This window comes from Pantherophis guttatus, chromosome 1 (assembly GCF_059756535.1).
Source record: "Pantherophis guttatus breed Tessera chromosome 1, ASM5975653v1, whole genome shotgun sequence".
In the NCBI taxonomy this organism is placed as follows: Eukaryota; Metazoa; Chordata; class Lepidosauria; order Squamata; family Colubridae; genus Pantherophis; species Pantherophis guttatus.
This window is the reverse complement of record NC_142063.1, coordinates 321,252,226-321,276,485: the sequence shown is the minus strand read 5'-3', so window position 1 is coordinate 321,276,485 and position 24,260 is coordinate 321,252,226. Positions and strand designations below refer to the sequence as shown.

At 39.0% G+C, this 24,260-nt stretch overlaps 1 protein-coding gene and 1 long non-coding RNA gene across 9 annotated transcripts in view; one reads left to right on the top strand and one right to left on the bottom strand.

The window, feature by feature from the left end:
- PTK2B (protein tyrosine kinase 2 beta) overlaps positions 1 to 24,260 on the top strand; it is a 107,357-nt gene that overhangs the window by 5,337 nt on the left and 77,760 nt on the right. The gene's annotated exons all lie outside the window — the stretch shown is intronic.
- On the bottom strand, positions 961 to 23,248 carry LOC117667684 (uncharacterized). The gene is made up of 3 exons (XR_004592102.3): positions 23,162 to 23,248; positions 18,556 to 18,618; positions 961 to 2,071 (listed from the first exon to the last, which is right to left on the bottom strand). It is a non-coding gene; the product is annotated as an uncharacterized LOC117667684 (long non-coding RNA).

Sequence of the window (24,260 nt, the reverse complement as noted above, 5' to 3'; positions counted from 1 at the left end):
AGACTTTTCTCAATTTTTTTTAAAAAAAGATTGAAAGTGATAATGATCCACAGAAACTAAAGTCAATTTAACCCTTCCATACTATCTGAGTTTCTTTGGTTCAAATCGTCTCATCTGTCCCACCCAGAAGAATATACAGACAGGTATCTCTATATTCTATCTATATTGAAAATGGTGAGGATTAGAATTGTGAGGATTAGAAATGTGTTAAATCAATATCCAGCTGGTATGTTCATAAAATCAAAATTGTATCAAAAGAGGTCCCCATAGTAGCTCAAATTGGTATATTCCCATAGTTCTTTTCTTAGGGAAGTTATTTGAGGGCCCCAAGGAGTATATCAGCTCTGGATCACTCTTGCCTTGTTACATTAAGGTAAAGATCTCTGTTGGACAGAATGGCCATTGGCCATTCCAAAGCTCTTCCTTTTGCTTAGGGGAAAAATCTAATTTATTTCATGAATGCATGAAATAAAATATTAATATAAAATAGCACAAAAAAAGACTTGGGGCCTCATTTATATATGTGTAAAAGTAGGGTATTTGCTTAGACACATTATGATGAAGGAAGATAAGGATTATAACTCAGGATTGTCAAGTTTTTAAACTTTCCTCAGCTTCTGTGTACCAAATAGCATTTGGATCTTCAAACATTGGCAGATGAAACTTTTGAAAATCAGCATTTTGGCTTTTCTCTAAGCCAGGGGTCTCCAAACTTGGCAACTTTAAGACTTGTGGCTTTGCTGGCTGAGGAGCTCTGGGAGTTGAAGTCCCAGAGTCTTAAAGTTGCCAAGTTTGGAGACCCCTGCCCTAAGCCATAGTTCCCTAAACCATTATGTGTTCATAACCCTAACTAAACTAAACCCAGACCAAACAAACCACATTATGGCTTACTGAAGTTTTTGAGTCCAAGATAAATCACTTGCTAAAGCCCTATGAGAAAAAGCTGTATGAAAAGATGTCAGCCTTTATGCAAACATTCATGTTTATGGTCATTGTAGGTAGCAGAGCCACATCAAATACAGACTTTATACTGGTCAGTGTAATCCATATAGCTCCATGTATTCCAGTGTTGCCTGCAATGACTTAACTGAGGTAAGGAGCGAACTGAAAAATGGGACTAATATTAAAGATAGAGAAAATTACTAAACCTTAATACAGTAATGACAATATGTAGAACAATCAGTCTTAGAAGTGATAACTGATAAAGATATCAAAGTGTTGGATAGCTTCTACCAGGGGTGAGTTCTAGTTACCTTTACTACCAGTTTGCAACGGGAGCGCGCACGTACACGGGCTTCTGCGCATGCACAGATCATCCATTATGACGTTCGGGTGGGTGGGTGGGTGGGTGGGGGAGCCTGCCACCACTTTTACTACCGGATCGCAAGAACCGGACAGAACCGGGAGCAACCCACCACTGGCTTCTACCTTTTAGGATCAACCAACAATAATAAAGAAACAAGCAGTCATGAAATATGCCATAGACTAGCCCTTGGTAGAGCAACCATGAAGGCCTTGGCAAAATTTAATTGCTGTGATGTGTTAATACCTATAAAGACCAGAATTGTGCAAGCCAAAGTATTCCTGTGACATGCTATGGAAGTAAAAGTTTACCTTGAAGAAGCAGGATAGGATAGTTTGTTGGATCATTAAGCAAATCAACACAGAGCTCTCACTCGGGGCCCAAATGACAAGACTCAAATTATCCTGCTTCCAACACTTTATGCAAAAACCCAACTTTCTGGGGAAGGGTCTAATGTTGAAAAAGGTGAAAACAAAGAGAAGAAGATGACCCGTAGCAAGGTGGATGGACTCAGTTATGGCAACAATGGATGCAGTGTTGGAAGATCTGAAAGACTCTGTTAGGGACACATAGATCATCATGGAGAAAATCCATGGGGTTGCTAGGAATGGAAAACCATTTGATGGCACATAATCAATCACCATGGAAGGACCAAAGCTGATTTTTCATGGAAGAAGATACAGTTCTGGAAATTCTTCAGATGGTCCCTCTAGCCTTTTGTGCCTATGGCATCTTCTTTATTCATCTTCTTTACTCTTTATTTGCATCCTGCAAATGGAGTATAAGAATGTTTATTTACCACATTAAAAGAAAACCTATTCATCAAGTGTGAAAGCCTTGTTATCATCCCTTTCACTTGCTAGAACAATTATTTGCTGCTCTGACGTGTGACATTGTTGTTCTATTCTAGAAAAGGTCTCACAAGCACACTTCCCTTATTTGTTTACTTAGATGCGAGCAGGGTTTGGTATACTTTACCAGCCTCAGGAATGAGAACAGTACACTCTGCTTAAGAGGAGGAACTGCAGCTACCTGACACAGTCACATAACACTAGGAATGTGTAATATTTCACATTCAGAAGGAAAAAGCTGCTTAAGAGTGTGCAGGGATAGCATCTCTCTGCAACTCCCTAAACTAAAAATTTCTCTTCCAGGGGTCATGCTGCAATGTGGAGGGCAGGTGCACAATTTTGGAAAAAATGCAGCTTCTGTGATGAAAAATTGCTTTATTTCTTGATATTTATTTATATATCGCATTTAGAAACTGGCCTTCTCCCTCGTAAAAGCTATATATAAATAATCATATTAAATACAGTTAAAACAAGAATGAAACAATAAAAAAATAAAATTAAAAGGCAGGGATTTTTTGCATGCAGAAATTCCTGAGCTTGTTTATCTCAAAAGAGATCTGGGCTAATTGGGGATGAAATAGGCCAACATATAACCAACAGCTTATACAATATTGGATGAGATGAACTAATCATTTGTCACTGTATAAGGTAGCTTCTGAGATAGGCTTTGGGTGGCATCACCGAAACGAAGATAATGCATTTTCTGTTCTTTGATTCTTGGGCACGCTTCCACTTTCTACAGTGTTCTTGCAGAACAGCTGCTGTTCATGAACACTGTGTTCCTTCTTTTCTTTTTCTGTGGAAGAAACTCCTACTTCCTCATCCTTTCCATACTGAGCGTTTTACCTATCTACAAGTATAACTGCAGGCGTGAATGACTGAGCAGTAACTGTGCTGGGAAGCTTGTTTTTCTTTTAAATCAGCATTAGCTCTTCCTTTTCACTATCAGCAATCAGTGCAAGGTTCACAGTGAACCCAGGCTCACAGGCAAACTGGAAAGGAGGGCATTGGCCTTGCTCATAGTGCAAGGAATCTGGCTAGCTAGTACATCTTCTGGACCAGAGTTGGTTGAAATGTTTTCAAGCAACAACATTTATTTTTATGTTACAGATGCTTTTGGGTCATCATATCGATCATTGTGACCCTAAGTGGGTCCAAGTAGTAAGATACAAATACAATAACAAGTATTGTATTAGTAATATAATAGTCATAAAACAAATCCTCAATATAAACCAGAACCATAATTAGAAGACTCGCGATAACTGCCCCTTTTCCCTTTTAGCACTTCCCCTTTCTTTTGATTCCATCTAAATATAATCACCAAGCCATAATGTGCTTAACCGCAATGGGTTTGGCTGGGCTTATCCATCCTAACATGTTGTAAGCCATAATTTATTCACCAGAGTGTCTGGGTTCATGCAAGATGCTTAGCTAAAGCATCAAACCAGCCACAATTTGGCTTAGCATAATGTGCAAACCAGTCATACAATCTAACCCAAGAGATGAAGTTTTTCCTAACCAGGGACCTTAATTGGCAGAAATGATTCTACTTGCTGCAATCTGGGCATCTGCTGAGAACAGAGCTTGTAAAAAAAATGATGATGGGCCTAATGCTGGCTGGGTAGCTCCAGCAGCAGACTGAAGGCTAGTTATTTGAGTGTGCATGGGTAAGCACCAGCAGCAGTGGTGGGATGCCCCCGTTCGCACCAGTTCTATAGAACCGGTAGTAAAACCAGCGGGAGGCTCTGCCCACTGACCCTGACATCATCAAAATGCTTCTGCTTCTGCGCAGAAGCTTCTGCGCTTGCACCGAAGAGCACGTGTGTGCAGCCTTATTGCGAACCAGTAGTAAAGATAAGTAGAACTCACCCCTGACCAGCAGCCTGGATATTCACACTGGACTAAATGTGTCCAATAGAGACTTGTTCATTACTATCGTGTTTCCCCGAAAATAAGACCCTGTCTTATATTTTTTTGAACCCCGAAATAAGCGCTTGGCCTTATTTTCGGGGAGGTCTTATTATTTTGGGGTGCATGGAGACAGGGATCCTCTTGCTATCTTACCTAATTTCCAGCTCTGTCCCCCTAACCCTAACCAGAGGAAATGGCGGGGACCGGCTGTGAATGCTTTTAAATATTTTCAGGGAGGGCTTATTTTGGGGGGGAGGGCTAATTTTCAGGGCAACACGGTATCATTATTCTTATCTTCCCTATTACCTATCTCCTTATTTTTTTTATGACTATAACTTTGTTGCTTATCACTATTGTTGTATGTACATTGAGAGCTTACACACTGGAAACAAATTCCTTGTGTGTCTAATTATACTTGGCCATTAAAGAATTCTACTCTACTCTACTCTACTCTACTCTACTCTACTCTACTCTACTCTACTCTACTCTACTCAAATCTATCCAATAAGATGCAGATCATTAATGAGAAAAGTAAAGTCCTGCACTTAGGCAGGAAAGACCAAATGCACAGGTACAGAATAGACAGTATTTGGCTTTACAGTGGCACTTGTGAAGAGGGATCTAGGAATCCTAGTAGACCACTAGTTAAATATGAGCCAGCAATGTGCTGCATCTGCCAAAAAAAAAGCCAATGCAGTCATAGGCTTCATCAACAGAGGGATAGCATCAAGATCATGAGAAGTGATAGTATTACTTTATATTGCACTAGTAGCCACACTTGGAATACTACAGATAGTTCTAGTCACCGTGATACAAAAAAAAAAAAAAAAAGGTGTTGAGGTCCTAAAAAAGTGCAGAGAAGAGCAACAAAAATGATAAGAGGTCTGGAGGCTAAACCATATGATGAATGGCTAAGGAAAGTAGGTTTGTAGAGAAGACATGATAACTGTCTTTCAATACTTGAAGGGCTAACATAGGAAAGAAGAAGTCAATTTATTCTCCAAAGCACTTGAAGGTAGGATAAAAAGCAATGGATGTAAACTTGTAAATCCAACCAGAATTTCCTGCCAGTAAGAACAATTAATCAATGGAACAGCTTGCCTCCCAGACTAGTGGGTGCTTCATTGCTGGAGCTCTTCAAGAAAAGACAGGACAGCCATTTGTCTGGGATGGAAGAAGAACTCCTGCCCTGAGCAGGAGATTTTACTAAAAGACCTCCAAGGTCCCTTCCAGCCCTATGTCTCTATGATTCTGTGATTCTATGAATCATGCGTTCTTTCTTATCAATGCAATGTAAGTATGGAATCCTTTCTGGGTTTGAGCAACTTCTTCCTCTATTTTAAGGTTAAAATAGCACATGCAGAAGAATAATAGAGACAGTAAAGACCGTGAGAAGAGAGTCATGTTGCAAGAGGTTTAAGTAAGCAGTTAAGGACAACCAAGGACACCAGTTCATGCTACACCCTTAACCAGATTGAGTAAAGACTTAGCAGAGTCCGTCAAAGAGCAGACTGTGCTTGGTTAGCTTAGCACATGCAAATTTGGCTTTTTTTTTTTTGTAGCTTCACATATTGCATGAACTGAGTCCATTTAGTTAATTATAGTTGTACTATATAGTTTAATTCAAGTAACCAGATTAAGCATGTTGTGTGAATGCAGCCAGTTTGAGAGCAGAATTCAGACAAGCTTCAATTTGAAATAGCTTGGAATTGAAGTTTGGGGGGATGGTAATTAAATAATTCTCAGCTACTACAGGGGAAAGAATATCTGTATTTTTTCTTTTTGTTTTCAAAATAATAAATAGAAACTTCTGGACTAGTATATGAATAACTCCATAGTGCTTTAGGTAGAACCAACAGAAACACTATCCCCTGTCCGTGCCTCATGTTTTCCACTAAGCTTTCATGTTTACTGCCAGAATCCAAAGTGATGCACATGGAGTGTGGAGACCCTGTGTTATTCTTCCATTGATGAGAAGCAAAGACAGATACATAAAGATGTCTCCCATTGTTCAAACCTTGGATGATAGATTGTCACTTAATTCTGCTGAAAGCTGTTTTACTTCAGCTAACCTCTTTGGAGGGTCATCTTAAGTGGTTTTGCTGTTTCTATTGTCTATTTGTCTTTTGGATCTTTTCAAGACTGTATCCAATATTTGCACCACACCTTTAAACAATGCACTATTTGCTCTTCTAAATGGTGAAGAGGAAAAAAAATGCTTGGACTTTGTACAGTTGTAGGGGAATCTGCATAATACCAATACAGATTCTAGCTTCTTCCACATCTGTCCTAAGTTTATGACTAGGTGTAAACTCCATCCATGAATCCATGATTTCAAAATCAGGCAAGCTTCCTAGTCTCATCCTGGCCACAAAAATATTTGCTTACTTATTTACTTATATATGTATTATTAGATCTACAATATAAGACTGTCAAACTCAATGTGACTTTGCTTAATGTTTCTAGGGAACATTAAGCAAATCAGAAACACCGATTGCTTTCCAGTTTTTGATAACTGAATTGGGCAAAGCAAAATATTGTCCTAATTTGACATAGAGTATTGACAAGACATAGCATTGTACGGATGCAATAAATTATGTGATGGAATTACATATTTTAAGAAGACAGGATTGGCTTCTTACTACTTCACATATACTTGGAAAGAAAACTTATTTTTTGGCACAGTGTCATGTGTGAAGCAGTTCTTGGCATGAATATTCAGACAACACTCCCCTCCTGTGCACATGTTCATATAGAATATTTAAAATGAGTTTATTGCCTGGGCAACTTAACTCCAGTCTGGCATAGTTTTGGTGTTTAGTCATGATGCCAGAAGAACAGGGAGAGTAGAAATGTTGGTGATGAGGCAGCCATCCAGATTCCCTCAAAAGCATTTCCTGTATGATTAAATTGGCATCTTTTTCAGAGTTTTAGCCAGAATACATACAGAATAGAATAACAGAGTTGGAAGAGAGCTTGGAGGTCTTTTAGTCCATCCCTCTGCTCAACCAGGAAACCCTATACCATTTCAGACAAATGGTTGTGCTATCCCTTTTTAATGGAATCATTTGCGAACATTCAGTTTCTGAATATCTTTTAGAAAGAAAGGTCCATGATCCTGAGGCACAGAGAGAAGCTGTTCGTGGACTTGGTTGATTCTGAAGGTACTTCTGTAGCTCCAAATATGGATCTATTTTGTTTTTGCTCAGTAAATTAAAAAAAGTGGTGATCAGGATGCTTTGTCCATCCCATCATGTTACAGATATTAATGTATATTATTGTTGAAGGTGTTTCCTTGTATTTAGCGTTCATAATGTTTTCAGCAACTATATGTTCCAGTCCAAGATTTGTGGATTTAAAATAACAGTGATGATGATAATGCAGTGTGACTTCCTTCTTCTTGGCCTATTTTTGAACAAGAAATGTAGTTATTGAAGAGGGCCTATTCAGTTTCCCCCCCCCCTCCTAACAGGATAAGCAACTCAGAAGGTGGTCTGAGTCACATTTTTATAGTCCTTGCTCTCCCAAAATTTGCCAGGGAAATATGATTGCAAAATGGAAACACTTGGAACTGTAACTAATTTTCTTTTTCTTTCTTTCTTTCTTTCTTTCTTTCTTTCTTTCTTTCTTTCTTTCTTTCTTCCTTCCTTCCTTCCTTCCTTCCTTCCTTCCTTCCTTCCTTCCTTCTTTCTTTCTGGAAGACAACCATTTTCTGTTTTTAAAAAATCAATTATCAATAAAGAGCCTTGGTAGTACAGTGGTCTAAGGCACCCTGTTATTAAGCTGGTTATTAAGACCAGCTGCCTGCAATTGCTGCAGGTTCGAATCTCGCCAAGGCTCAAGGTTGACTCAGCCTTCCATCCTTTCTAAGGTAGGTAAATTGAGAACCCAGTTGTGGGGGCAATAAGCTGACTTTGTAAAAATATACAAAAGTATGAAGGCTATTGCTGAGCACATTGTAAGCCGCCCTGAGTCTCCGGAGAAGGGCGGCATATAAATCAAATTAAAAAAAAAATTAAAAAAAATTCTTCAAAGAAAAATGAGCCAACCATCCTCAAAGGAAAAAGGATTACATACACTGTTAATATCCCTCCATCGAATCTGTGTTCCTTGGAGGCTGAAAATACTCACAGTCAAAATTATGTGTGTGTGTGGGAGGGGAGATGGATTCCAAGCCCCCAAGAGCTTGAATTGTTTGTAAAAATAATACAAAGGGAAGATACAAATAAAATAAATAAGACTCCTGCAGAGAAGAAGAGTTGAGGAAGTTTATAGAGGGGGAAGCAAAGTCCCTGTGGTTGCAGGAAAGCTGGAAGGGCATAGGAAATAGGCTTTGTGTGCCCTTGGCTCCCTGAGAGGTTCTGAGTTTTATTTTCTTATAGTTATCTCCTAAAAGATTCTGTTGCAGGCTGCCGCCCTGTCAGGATTGATCAATTCACATACCTGCTGAGTCAGCAGAAAATTCTCTCTGTGTGTCTGTGTTTATGCACAGGCATGCAAGTAGCACACACACCTTCTTTGTTAGTTTATATTGATGCAATAAATCAGACCCCTTGAGCTCACCAACACTGCACTGTGGTGGCGCTGTGGTTAGAATGCAGTACTGCAGCCTACTTCTACTGACTGCCGGCTGCCAACTGCTAGCGGTTCGAGTCTCAGCGGCTCAAGGTTGACTCAGCCTTCCATCCTTCCGAGGTTGGTAAAATGAGGACCCAGGAGGCAATATGCTGACTCTGTAAACCGCTTAGAAAGGGCTGTAAAGCACTGTGAAGTAGCATATAAGCCTACATGCTATTGCTATCCCTAAACTGCAACACTTTTTAAAAGAGTTAACCATCTCAACTCCTCATTCTAAAAGTGGTGAACTATAAAGCAAGACCATCTCAGCATATGGTGGTAGATGATGGATTAAGGGAATTCCTTTTGCAATCCAATAGCTAATAAAACATTATAAATCTCTTGTCCCAAAATAATATTCCCTCTTAATGCTTTTAAGGAAAGATTATGCAGTTAATTATGTGTTCTACTTTATTAATGAATAAAGAACTCATATTTCCATATAAGTCAAATACTTCTCAAGGGATAAATAACATTGTTTTGCTTTTAGATAAAGGCTTGTCTGAAATTAGTGCTTATTCCTGCTTTATACAACATGTGGGAAGTCTGAAAGTTTCATTCCAAGTGTGCAATTGCTGCACTTGTTATTAATGCTGGCAATTTAAATCCTAAACAGTTTCAGTCCAAGATAAAATTAGGAGATTCTTTTCTGTAAATTTTGCATGGATGGATGGATGGATGGATGGAGATGAGGAAAGGCAGGGCCTTCTCAGGGGCTATTCCATTATTATAAAAAATCAGACTTGGCAGTTTGCTTTAATGTATTTTAAACTTAATTTTATAGTAGTGTCATGTTACGCTATTGTTACCGTGTTTCCCCAAAAATAAGACCCTGTCTTATATTTTTTTGAACCCTGAAATAAGCATTGACCTTATTGTCATGCGCTCAAAAGCCCAATTGGGCTTATTATCAGGTGATGTCTTATTTTGGGGAAAACAGGGTAGTTGCCTGCAGTAATACCTCATCAACATAAGAAGGTTGGGACAAGAATTTTTATATAAAGAGTTTTAATAATTATTTTAAATTGTAAAGCATGTTTATGTTTGCTTAGCATTATAATTTGAGTGAGCTTTCTTCAATTTATCAACCGCAAAGAAAATGAACCACAGCATCCTTTATTTTTAGCTGACATGGCTGTTCACATACTAGATACGGATGAGAGAATTTGCAGTCAAACACAACTACAAGGCGTGGAATGAGGAAGATGGATTAAAACTGTCTATTTTGAACCAACAGTGCTTTTTCAAAAGGCAACTGGACTTGGTTTTTCCTTGAAGACATTTCATTTCTCATCCAAGAAGCTTTTTCACTTCTTCACTTCTTCTGAACTAAAGAAGCTTCTTGGATGAGAAGCGAAATGTCTTCAAGGAAAAACAAAGACAGTCCAGTTGCCTTTTGAAAAAGCACCTTTGGGACAATCATGACCTGGATGACTGAGAATCTCCGTAGACATTTATCTATGCAGTTTGGGATGGCTATTTTGAACTTTTCCAAGACACCCCATAAGAAATATGATGAATTGGAACTAGGGAATGCAGTTTTATGAAGCAACAGCTGAAATACTTTTAGTCTTCAGTCAGAGGACTCCAAATCTGGAAGTCATACCTTAACCCATCTGGCCACGACAGGAATGTCCAGCTTGCCATTCTCATCCAGTGGCTGTACTGCAGTTGCATGCTACTTTTTTTCTGTTTACTTCCGGAGAAATGGCTTGCAGCCTGGCAGGAAATGTTGGCTCTGTGCGGTAATGAATCATTCTTGGGTAGTAACTGAGGAGCTCAGAAAGAATTTAAATGTGCTTTCCATCAGAACCATTTGGTGAGTTTCATTTGATGCTTAACATCAAGAGTGGAGATGACTATAAAAAGAAAGTGAAAGGAAAAAAGGGGAAGGGAAGAAAAAAAAGGGCGGGCAGTCAGGACTTGTTGTTCCGGATGCAGCATAATTCTTTTTTGCTTGGAGGCTGTGAAATGACAAATATGGAGACCATCTGTGGTGGAGTGAATCATGAGGGTGAGGGAAAGTTAAGGCAGCAAACGGCAGAAGGCAAAACTAGAGGCAGTTCTAAAATGCACTCTCCAGCTTCACAGATACAAGAAGGCATCATCTGAATCAAGATTTGTTCTGAGCAACCACTCAGATGCCTTGCAAAGTCCTGATGAGGACTTGAAATCCTGTTTCAGCTACATCCTTAACCGCAAACTGCTGATAGTTAGAGATAAGCTGCCAGGGCATATGGGTGTTGTTGTTTTTTCTGGGTAAGAGACATTGCTACATTCCTGACATATATTTTACTCCTTTTAAGAGTGTCGTTCTGGGCAAAACAATAATAATAATAATAATAATAATAATAATAATAATAATAATAATAATAATACATGATACCTCTAGGGGAAATATAACAGCATTCTCCACATCTTGTAACAGGATGTTACATACGCTAAAGATTTCACATGTCTGTCTGGGTATAAGACTGGGGAAGGCTGGTGTGCTGTGGAGAGATTTCTGCCCATCCTGAGTCTGCAAGTTGGGTGATCCTAAGAGAAGGTCACCTTGCGAAAAAAAGGTGACCAATTTGTTACCTTGCAAAAAAAAAAACCTCTTTTCCCCATTTTGCATGATTTATTTATTTCATGCATGATTTATTTATTTCAGACCCATGTGAGGGGTCCGAAAAGTCAATTCCGCTCCAAAAAATGTTAATACAGTACTTTCTCCTGGATCTTCTCCTGGATGTTATCCATGCTACCACCTTCAAAAGTAGGTGAGATGATCAAACAGCTGTTTTAGTTAGTAGTTTTATTCTCTTACCTCTCAGCTTCTGTCTCTGCTTTGCACACCTAACTCACTCAGTGATTATTTTCCTGTGTTTTCATGCTGTCTGCACATGGTAACGCATTTATGTTGAGTTGGGTTAGCTCAAAACTGAAATAAATAGATGAAAGTGTTGGGCTTCAGTGCAGTCTATGGATAAATCAACACGGGGTTTAATGCACTTGGAAAATCCCCTGCAGAACATCCTGTCTTTGAAACAAGCTTTTTTCTTCTTTTTTCTTAATTTTTCCATCCACATCACACAGAATTCAAGATCATCTAAAGAAGCTGAATGGTGGGAGATTCAGAGCTAATGAAAGAAGCTGAATGGTGGGAGATTCAGAGCTTTTCTTTTTCATCAGTCTCCAGTTAAATTGCAGTACTCGCTACCAGAAGATGCAATGTTAGCCAACCTGAATTCCTTTCACAGGGAGTGAGACCAACCCATAATGGCTAGCAATGATAATAGCTCTATATTTCTTCCAGTAACGGAGGTGTCATGTCTCTCAGTACCAGTTGCTGGGGAACACGAGTGGGAGGTGCTATGTGCTGTTATGAATGGGTACTAGATGGCCGCATTATATTTCCTGAATCCAAAAAGGAACATCTTGAATATTGGTTGCTAGGGAGCAAAAGTGGAGAAAGACTTTTATAGCTCATCTTGTACAAGGTGACCTTCTCTTGACCACTGGGTGACTCTGAATGCTGGATGAGGAGGCCCTCCAATCTGATTCCACAGGACTCTCTTTATGTTTTTATGTCCATGACGCATGTTATCAGATGCTCCTTTATACACCAATGTATGTCCCTTGTATTGATATTTAGTTCACCAGCAAGTGAACAGAGTATTGGACTATGGGAATGATCTCTGTGGTGGCGCAGTGATTAGAATGAAGTATTACACTTACAGGCTAATTATGCTAACTGCCAGCAGTTCGATTCTCACCAGCTCAAGGTTGACTCAGCCTTCCATTCTTTCAAGGTTGGTAAAATGAGGACCCAGATTGTTGGGGGCAATATGCTGACTCTGTAAACTGCTTAGAGAGGGCTGTAAGGCACTGTGAAGTGGTATATAAATCTAAGTGCTATTTAACAGAATAACAGAGTTGGAAGGGACCTTGGAGGTCTTCTAGTCCAACCCTCTGCTTAGGCAGGAAACCCTACACCACTTCAGACAAATGGTTATCCAATGTTACTCTTAAAAACTTCCAGTGTTGGAGCAGTCACAACTTCTGGAAGCAAGTTGTTCCACTGATTGTTCTGTCAGGAAATTTCTCCTTAGTTTCTTCTCTCCTTGATTAGTTTCCACCCATTGCTTCTTGTCCTGCCCTCAGGTGCTTTGGAGAATAGCTTGACTTCCTCTTCTTTCTATTTCTATTGTCATCTTGAAATAGCAATTGAAATATTTGAAATAGCAATAGAAATATTTCTATTTCTATTGTTATCTTGGGAGATGGCCCAGATGCTGCCTAGAGATGTGTCAGATCAGAGACAGTATAGTTTGCAGCTGGACGGTAGGTGGGGCAAGAAGAAACCCACCCTAATTCTCAGGAATAAAGGGGATGGGGAATTGTCCAGGTAAGACCATAACCTATGATTACAATTGAGCACAGAATTTCTGTTGCTAAGTGAGACATTTGTTAAATGAGTTTTGGTACATTTTACAAGCTTTCTTGTTCCAGTTGTTAAGAGAATTACTGCAGTTGCAAAGTTAGTACACGCTTGTTAAGTGAATCTTGCTTCCCTATTGACTTTGCTTGTCAGAAGGCTGTAAAAAGTGGCCATATGACCCCCGGACACTGCAACTGTCATAAATATGAACCAGTTGCTTGAACATCCAAAGTTTGATTATGTGACTGTGGGGATGTTGCAATGGTTGTGTGAAAAAGGGTCATAAGTTACTTTTTTCAGTGCCATTATAACTTTGAATGGTCACTAAATGAATGGTTGTAAGTCAAGGACTACCTGTACTTTCAAACTTGCAAATTTCTGTGAATGTAACCTTTCAATAAAGTAGAATTAGCTAATCTGGTCATATTTCCTAACTGGCTTATCTGATAAGGCTGACATGAACTGACTGGGATTTTGGTCAGTTCTATCAGGCAGGTTTTCTTTTATTATATTATGCTGCCCAAAGTGAATTTTTAGCAGTTCATATCCCGGCCGGTACGCTCTCATAGGGAGGGGCTCCTCCGGGTGCCGTCGGCCAAACAATGTTGACTGGAGGCCCCTAGGGGGAGAGCCTTCTCTGTGGGGGCACCTACTATCTGGAACGAGCTCCCCCCCCCTGGAGATACAGAGGATCCCGGATCTGCGCACCTTCCACCGCGCTCTTAAGACCTTTTTATTCCACCAGGCGGGCCTGGCCAAATCTTTTCCCTCTTTTTAATTATGCAAATTTTAATCGGTTTTTAAATGATTGGGGTGTTTTAATCTGTCTGGGCCAAATTGTTTAATTCGATTTTACTTGTTTTTAAATTTTGTATCTATGTATTTTTACTGTTTGGCTGTTCACCGCCCTGAGTCCTTCGGGAGTAGGGCGGTATATAAATCAAATAAAGTAAGTAAGTAAGTAAGTAAAGCACTGTTTCTCAACCTGAAGTCCACATATCTGAAAGTTGCCAAGGTTGAGAAACACTGCCCTAAAGCCCCAAGAAATAAGATTTGGCTACCCAAGTTTATATTTTGCAGAACTTCCTCTGACTGTTTGCTGTTCCTCTTCATTCTGAGAGGAGTTAGAACAGAACAGAGTATAACAGAATAACAGAATTGGAAGGGGCTTTGGAGGTCTTCTAATCCAACCTTCTCAGTGGTAGGATTCAAATTTTTTTGCTACCAGCTTGGTGGGCGTGGCATGGCTTGGTGGGTGTGGCAGGGGAAGGATACTGTAAAATCTCCATTCCCACCCACTCTAGGGGAAGGTTACTGCAAAATTCCCATTTCCTCCCGATCAGCTGGGATTCGGGAGGCAGAGAATAGATGGGGGTGGGGCCAGTCAGAGGTGGTATTTACCAGTTCTCCGAAATACTCAAAATTTCCGCTACCGGTTCTCCAGAACTGGTCAGAACCTGCTGAATACCACCTCTGAACCTCCTGCTCAAATAGGAAAACCTATACAATTTCAGACAAATGGTTGTCCAATCTCTTCTTAAAAACCTCCAGTGTTGGAGCACTCACAACTTCTGGAAATAAGTAATTCCACTGATTAATTGTTCTCATTGTTAGGAAATTCCTCCTTAGTTCTAGGTTGCTTCTTTCCTTGATTAGTTTCCATCCATTGCTTCTTGTCCTGCCTTTAGGTGCTTTCTAGAATAGGGTGAGCCCCCCCCTCTTCTTTGTGGTGGCCTCTTATATATTTGAACAGAAAGGCTAGTGATTAAAATGGCACATCATCATTTTGAAAAGCAGAGAAGACTTTCCAGAATTGCCTACAAATGGCAGCCTCATCCACATGTGTGTAATGTGCTTACCACCCACAACACACTTTTCGGCCTTCAGCCTAACCCCTTCCCCAAATATTGTGTAGCCTTTGGCCACTAAAAGGTGATACACTTCATGTAAAGCTCTTATTTTATTTTACTCTATGCTTCACTACAAGAGGAAAGGATCTCAATATGCTGATCAGTGGGATAGGGACTGAATAATATTTTTACTTTTAGTCCTGGATCAGAACAATTTGCAATGTAAAATAAAATATGTGAGAAGATGTTCCTCCTTGCCCCTTTGTTAATTCTGTCACAATCTCGCTTATGTTGCTCGAAATATCTGCCAAAAAATAGTCTGTTATGAGTTGGTATTGCATATTCACATATTTAAATTCAATTAACTATTGAGCGGGTTTGTGCGCAATTTTTTTTCTTTCCTTTTAAATGTTCTTTAAACCTACATTGACTAACAAAACACTGAAAATAAAAATCAGGATAAGAACAAACGAAGCACAGCATATGTAAAGGATATCAGCGATAAAAATAAAATACTAAATTTGATATCTTAAGGCAGTGGTGGGATTCAATTTTTTTTTACTACCAGTTCTGTGGCTGTGGCTTGGTGGGTGTGGCATGGCATGGTGGGTGTGGCTTGGTGGGCGTGACAGGGGAAGGTTACTGCAAAATCCCCATTTCCTCCCGATCAGCTGGGACTCAGGAGGCAGAGAATAGATGGGGTGGGGCCAGTCACAGCTGGTATTTATCGGTTAATAGATTCTCCAGAACTGGTCAGAACCTGCTGAATACCACCTCTGTCTTAAGGGAAGTACTGTACAGTAAAGGGGAGTAGATGTGGTGAGGGGTTGAATTTAGACCAGGGTTGGGCAAGTTCAATCCATCATTAGCCATGGAAATTTTGTGGAGAATTTCTAGAAGCAGTGACATACCCTAAACTCTATAACTATGCGAAAAAATTAACATATAAGGACTTGCTGAATGTACAAGGAAAATTAAAATCTAAACAGGAATTGAACTCCCAAGGGGTACAAGTGGACTGGTGGACATATCTACAGATCCAATCTAGATACAAAAAAGACAGAGATAGGAAAGGTATTAATGGTGAGTTACAAGAACTAGATAAAATTTTGATGGGCCAAGAAAAAGGCATGATTTCGAAAACTTATAAATTGTTGATGAGAATAGAGATAGGTGATGAGATAATTAAGGATACAATGATCGCCTGGGGAAAAAACTTTGGTTATTCAATTCATTTAGAGAAATGGCAAGAGATTTGGCGGGAGAATATGAAATTAGTAGTTTCCACGGCATACAAAGAAAATATTTACAAGATGATATACAGATGGCATCTTCCCCCCGATAGACTAGCTAAAATGTTCACTGGACAATCAGCAGAATGCTGGAAATGTGGGTGTGAGCGTGGCACTTATTATCATCAGTGGTGGACATGCCCGAAAGCAGTAGAATTCTGGTGGAAAATAAAAAAATGACTGAATGAGATTCTAAATCAAACGATTGAATGGCGACCAGAGACATGCCTGCTCGGCTCCAAACCGGAAGGTATTAAAAGAGATGTATGGTATCTTGCATTACATATTGTCACAGCGGCGAGATTGGCGTATGCTCAACTTTGGAAAAATCAAAGTATCCCATCAGAGGAAGCTATTATAAAAAAGATTTTAGACTGTGCGGAAGCAGATAAATTGACCAAAAAATTACAAGATAGAGATCAAACACAAGTATGTTTATCTTGGGAAAAATTCTATAGGTGGCTAGAGAAAAGGAAAACATAACCTAAATTAGAAGAGGAACTATATGTACTGAGAAACTTATATTGTACAAGTAAAGTGAGGTCGGATAGACCTAATTGTGTTATAAAGATATGTAAGATGTTCTGTCTTCTCCGGATTATAATATAGATATAGAGTACCGAGTACTAGGTTATTAAGGTACTGCTTATAGGTATGCTAGTTTTGTTGGTTTTTGTTGTGTTGTTTTGTATGTTTTGTTTGTTATTTATATAATGTGTCGTTCTCTTTTTGTTTTTAATGGTAAAATGTAAATAAAGATTTTTTTTTTTAAAGAAATTTTGTGGAGAATTTGAGCCAGTCATTCTCTCTTAGTCTGATAGGGCTGTGGTTATGAGGGAAAAATGGAGTATGCATGCAGTCTTGGGCTTCTGGAATGGAAAACCAACAATATCAATAAACAATGCACAGCTAGATAGAATTTATCAGGATTATTTAATTGATAGAACTAAAACCTTCAAACCAAAATGGAATAAAATAATAATTAGAGATTTTTTTAGACTCTCCCCTGTTGTCTTCACATTTTGCCAATCAAAGAAAAATGTACTTCAGTTTCCCAATATTTTGCTATTTTAAATTTAGCATCTCACTTCAGAAATTGTGTGACTTCCTTGTGCTGCTTCTCTTTGGCCTGTCATGGTAATGGATAATAAATGTTAATATTGTGTAATTTTTCCAAATTTTCTTTTTAAAAAAAGAATCAAAATAAGGAGAGTAATTAAAGGGCTATTGCAGTCAGAGATAACAATATATATCTGTCATTATAAACCCTCTGATACAATTTAGAAAGGTTAATGTAATGCAGTATTCAAAGTACCATCTATGAATTATTTTTATACTCGGTTTGTGATGACTTGCTAAAATAGATTGAAAAGGAAGTTTATACTTTGCTCAGCTGACTCATCCAGTTCAGGTCCTCTTCTGATACTATTTAAAGACCTATAAGACTGCCTTTAGTATTTTATAAGTAATTACTTTCATCTAGAGTGAAGTGGACTTGTATCTTTATCACTTAACATTTTTGATTAGTAAGTTTTGATAAGCTTGAGAAAAAAAAATCTCTACTACATTTGTCTCATTTGAAACTTGGAACTTAAGATCCAGTCTTCTGACAGTGCATTCAGTATGCATTCATCACCCTCACAGTTAGAAAAGTATTTAACAACTTATATGCCTCAGCATTTCAAAAGAGCTTTTTTTAAGAGCTTGCTTCCAACAACTAGACTCTAAAGTAAAATATGGGAGATTTCATGGAGTTCCATTCAAAGAAAGGCTGCGTATTTGTGGAGCACCAACCATTAATGATTTTGGACATATTTTTTTGACTACTGACTGTACTCTGCTTATTTAGATTCTTATTTAAAAACTAAAAAATACTGGGGGCCCAGAAGAAACTGTCTAACTTTTTGCAGGGAACGAGCCTGCATATCACTTGTAAGGCCACACTTTTCATATCAAAGGCCATCTCAAAGGGAACAGTACATTTATAGCAGATTGGGGTTAACTATAGAGGTGACAACTTACTATGAAGACATTCTATTGTTTTCACTGCATCTACTTGTGTATTAGTTTTATGCTTTTGATATGGTTAAATAATTAAATCAATAAAGATTCTAGTCTAGTCTAGTCTAGTCTAGTCTACCCTACCCTACCCTACCCTATCCTACCCTACCCTACCCTACCCTATCCTATCCTATTCTACAGAAATGCTGTATTGTTAATACAGAGAACAGAGAGCAAGTTTGACATAGTGGTTAAAACACAAAATCTTTTCTTTCAGTGTTAGGAAGGAGTCAATGGCAAATACCTCTGAAAACTTCAAAGAACACTGCAGGGACTCATCCAGGCTGTCATCAGGAGCTAATGCTGTCTGGACAAAAACAAAACAAAACAATTTTTTTGCAGAGTACTATACTTTCCCATAACTTGGATGGATCATATTTATGTTTAAAATGTAGATAATTAAGGAACAGGAAATCAGCAGATGGTTCAGGAGAAGAACCTATTTCCCAACTTCAATAATAATTTTAAAACACTGATTCATGATTGGAGCTATCATTCTGACAGTCTATCTGTAATTCAACTTATGATCTAATGTATATCTTTTGAGTGGTGAACAGAACGTAGAATAATAGAGTTGGCAGGGACCTTGGAGATCTTCTAGTCCAATTTTCTGCTCAACCATTCAGACAAATAGTCATCCAGTTTCTGTTTGAAAGGCTCCAGTGATGGAGCATCCACAACTTTTGAAGGCAAGCTATTCCATTCATTGATTGTTCTAATCATTAGGAATTTTCTTCTTAGTTCTAGGTTGCTTCTCTCTTTAGTTAGTTTCCATCCATTGTTTCCTGTCTTGCCTTTTGGTGCTTTGGAAATAGTTGATCCCTTGTCTTTGTAGGAGCCTCTCCAATATTAGATCACTTCTACCATTTGTCCCTAGTACTTCATTTCATTAGCTTAGACATAGCCAATTCCTATAATCATTCTTTGTATGTTTTAGCCCCCAGTCCCCTAATCATTTTTGTTGCTCTTCTCAGCACTCTTTCCAGAGTCTCAACATCTTTTTTATATTGTGATGACGAAAATTGAATACAGTTGGGTTTTAGTTGCTGGATTACTTGTTTGTTTTAAATGAAAAAGCATCAATGCATATTTGTATATTTCAATGTTTATTTCAGGTATAAATTTCCATCATACTTTTGTTTGCATGCCTGATCTAAGGTTTTTTAATAATTATATATAATTATGTAGGAAACCAAGTAATAAACAAGGGAGTTAGAATTATTTAAACATAAATAAAATTTTAGGGAAAGCAGTCATTTTTGTTGCGGTTGTTCGCCAAGCACAAATGTGTTACCATGAATTCTGGTTTTAGTTTTCACAAGAAAAAGTAATAATCGTCTTTCTTTAATTGTGTTTAAGGTGCCAATCCTTTGTAATAATTTCTCTAAATAACAATTCATCTGATACAAGGTCCAGTAGGATTTAGGAGAAACTAGAATAATGTTTTCAGCAGGGGTGAAATGATTTCGGTTCAGACCGGATCACCCAATCCAGTAGCGATGGAGGCGGGTGGTTCAGAGAACCGGTAGCAAAAACCCCCGCTCCCCCATAACCCAGCTGAGCCGCACAATCATTAGAGCCTTTTTTTTTAACTTTTAAAAGCATTTTTTCTACAACTTCGGCAGAAAAAATGCTTTTAAAAGTAAAAAAAAAAAACCTCTGATGATTGCGTGGCTCGTCAAAGGCATTTAAAAGAAAAAAAGGGTTTTTTTTCTTTTAAATGCTCTGACGATCCCAGCTGAGTTGATCGGCAGATCGGCAAAGCATTTAAAAGAAAAAACCCCTTTTTTTCTTTTAAATGCTCTGACGATCCCAGCTTTTTAAAAGCCCCTGCCAATCAGGGAACTCAGCTGGGATCGTCAGAGCCTTTTGAAAGCATTTTTTATAACCTCTTAGCCAAAGAGGTTGTAGAAAAAATGGTTTTAAAAGTAAAAAAAAGTTGGCTATGCCCACATTACACCTCCCCCACCAAGCCACACCCACAGAACCGGTAGTAACAAATTTTAGATTTCACCCCTGGTTTTCAGGCATTTTTGTGCCCGTTTCTGAATATCTAAAGCAGTGGTGGCGAACCTCTTACTCATCGAGTGCCAAACAGGTCCGTGCTTTGCGTGCTTTGCACATGTGTGTGCCATCCATGCTAACGCACAGCTCCTCCCCTATGCTCTGCACACCATCTGCACATGTGCATAGCTTTCGTGCATACTCCCACTGTATGCTGTGCGTACAATTGCACCATCTGCGCATGCGTGTGGTTTTTGCACATGCAATGCATGTGCGTGAACACCATCTGCTCATGCACACACAATGCACCAGTACAAGAATACTGGTGCACAGTGTGCGCATGTGCAAATGGCGTTCATGCACATGCATTGCGCGCACAAAACCCACATGCATGTGCAAATGGTGCATGCATTTGTGCATGCGCAGGAGAGCTCCGAAGACCAGCTGGGTCCCCTGAATTGCACGCATGCACAGCGGAGGCCCTAACATCAGCTGGGGCGCGTGCACATGGGCAGCACCACGTGAGTTGAGCGACAGCTCGCGTGCCCAGAAAAATGGCTCTGGGTGCCACTTCCAGCATGCATGCCATCACGGATCTAAAACATAGATTTTATATTCTTTTTTACAATGTTTAAAATATTTAAGTGTAAAAATTATTACATTACATCATTTCATTTTCTGTTACAATTTGATTAAGGGAATTTTTGTCTCCATCTGTTAATTTGGTAAGTTTTTAGATATATTAGGCAACCCAGTGACTTAATGGGTCATCCTTTGAGAAAAATGTAGTGCTATTTGATGTAACCAGAATTAACATTAAATTTTAGGCTGATCGTATTTTTTTATCACAATGCTGGACAGTTGTGTGGTCATCTAAGAAGAGTATATATCATAAATAAATAATTGTAGTGGTAAAAGGACTTCAATAATAAATCAATATTTACTTTTCTAGATGTAGATAGAGAGAAGAGCAGGTTGGGCTGGAAGGCAGAGTTAAACATCTCATCAGTCTGGAGTCATTGCATTGTCACAAGAGACCCAAGTCCAGTCCCCTGTGAATTCTCTTGACCCGTATCCAGTGCCAATTTAGCTTTGACCATTAATTGACTGGATTTTTGTGTACAAGTAGCAATAATAAACACTTCTTGCTTTGAACTCAACAAATGTTCCTGGTTAGAATAGAATAGAATAACAGAATTGGAAGTAAATTTTTTTACTACCGGTTCTGTGGGTGTGGCTTATTTTGTGGGCGTGGCTTGATGGTCATGTGACAATTATTTAGGATTTAGCAGAGGTACTGGTCTACCAGGCTTTTAACTGCTTGCAGAGCTGTACCTATCTACCCATTTATTTTTGCAGGCACTGGTCTACCCATTTATTTTTGCAGGCACTGATCTACTCATGTATTTTTGCAGGCACCGGTCCACTCATGTATTTTTGCAGGCACTGGTCTACCCATTTGTTTTCTTTTAACACTGATCAGCTGTAGGGCGGCCCTTTGAAGCCCCGCGGCAAGAGTTTAAACAGTTTTTTTCCCTCTAGCCATCAGCTGGGACTCAGGAGGCAGCAATAGATTGGGGGTGGGGCCAAATAAAAGGTAAGAATAACACAGGGGGGTGGGGGGTGGGGGGGGCAGAACCGGTTCGGTGACATCATATCGTCACCGCTACCGGCTCGGCCGAAACGGGCCGAAACGGGAGGAACCCACCACTGCTGTGAAGATGATTGGAAGCCACTTTTCTGTATCTCTTTGTATTAGTTTTTTATCTTCCCATTTGAAACATTTGTGTGTGTGTGTGTGTGTGTGTGTGTGTGTGTGTTTATGCATGTATATTATATATACATACATACATATATACATATTTTATATATCTATATATAAGTTAAAAATAATTTTATATGTATACATGATATTAATAATTTTGAAGAGGTTTACAAACTCATAATTTCAAATGAATGCAATTTGAATTAATGTCTTCATTATTCCATTTAGAGGAGCATAATTCCTGGCCGCTTTGTACTAATTCTCCATTTGTTTAAAAAAATCTTTTACAGAATTCATTCTTTTAAATCTTGCTTTTAAAAAAAAAAAATTAGCATACCATACTTACACAATGCTCCCTAATAATAGTTTGCATGGCATTTTATACAAGATTCATCTTCAGAGACATCATTAGATTTTAAAAACAACGGAAGAATTGATCTGTTGAAAACATGAAATTGGGAGGAAGCTCTGAAATAAATGTTGCTTCAGTAATGCAATAATTGAGAGTGTTTTAGAATAGGCAAAGTTGCTGATCCTTTTTTTTTTTTTTTGTCTATCGTGTTCAGCCGCTCTAATTATTTTTTTTCCTTTTAAACTGTCTGTTCTGAGCATCAAGAAGAACAGTAGGCTTTCAAATCCAGCTGGCTAAATTAATCTAAACAGCATTCTTTCCTTCGCATGCACAGACACACACCCGCACACAAGCTCTTAAATTCCTCGTTCTACTTCCCTCCCACACCTGGATTCATAACACATTGCATAAGAAGCTCTGAAAGAAACTCCTGGTGCCAAAGTTGGAAGCTGTTTCTCCCCCCCCCCCCAACGTTTCTTCTCAGATACAGCACAAAGTATCATCAGGGGTTAGAGAGGAATTATAGAGAGGGAGGTGGCAGTGACTCACTGCTCGCCATTAAGAAGCTGTATGCGTGTGTTTTTTTTTTAAATAAATTAATGGGTTTGCAATTGCATGCTACCTAGAAACAAGGAGGGAATGAAGGAGAACCAAAAGAATAACCTGGGAATCTAAGAAGTATTCGTAAACATTTTCAGTCATGTCTAAGATTGTATGTAATTTACTTACGGTTTTGCAACATTTTCAGTGATTGAAGATGCAAATTCTCCCTCTGCTCACATGGTTGGAAAGTGAAGGTTGGCTGTTCAGTCAAGGTATTTTTAATTTATGTGATATGAAATTGAGTCAGGAGGAAAAATATGTGCAAGTGAGAAGTCTGATCTATTTGGCATTCATCTGCAAAGAGAAAAAAAATAAATGGGAGCTGAACAAGAGAATGTTCACATGACCATTTGAAGTGGATCTTGTATTGCTTACCAAGTCTTTGGATTCATTTTGTACAAGCTGTAGAACCATGGCCAATCCCTAAACATGCATTTAAATTCCGTGGTAGTGAGAGGATTGGAGGATATTGTAAGAAGAGAAAGAATATTTGAAATGAGGAAAGGGCAGGTAGGACACAACTACCTACTCTTGAGCTTCCACTCTGATTTTCAGCTTTTCCACAAGTGTCATTCCTGGTTTAAAACAATTGTGCTAGAGCATAATTGTGCTGTCAAACTCACGGTCCGGATAAGTCACATGCTACCCACGCCCATGCCCAGTTTAGTGAAGGGGGAAAAAGTTGCAATATGTCAGATGACAACGTGAGTTTGACAATTGTGGATAATAGGAAATTGCCCATCAAGGTAGCCAATACTTGGGCCAGTGATCTGATTTGGTATGGACAGCTTCTCTTTGCTAATCTGCTGGTTCCCCAGCATCTTAAACCTGCTCCAAAATAGAAATTCATACTGTTTCCTTCATGCCTCCCTTTTCTGAGTTGTTTAAGAGCAGCAATCTCCCAACAAAAAGTGGCATTGAAAGTAAGCGGAGTGCTGCTGCAAAGCCTCCCCCACAAATTGGACTGGATGTGACTGAAAATTTCCCCCCTACCCTCCCCACCCCAGGAGCAGGTATGGGCGGATTTCCCGGTAACGTTTATGAGCCAAGAGAAAGCAAGCAAGCTAGAAAGGAAGTGTATGGAGCTGGAGTAGGGAGGCATTTGTACCATAAAAACTCATGTTGATGAGGGTGGGGGAGAGCACAGGTCCTTCATTAGTCTCCAAGTTCTTTGGTCGCTAGGTGCAATTGTCGCTAAGCAACTACATTCTTTCTGCTAAAGTTG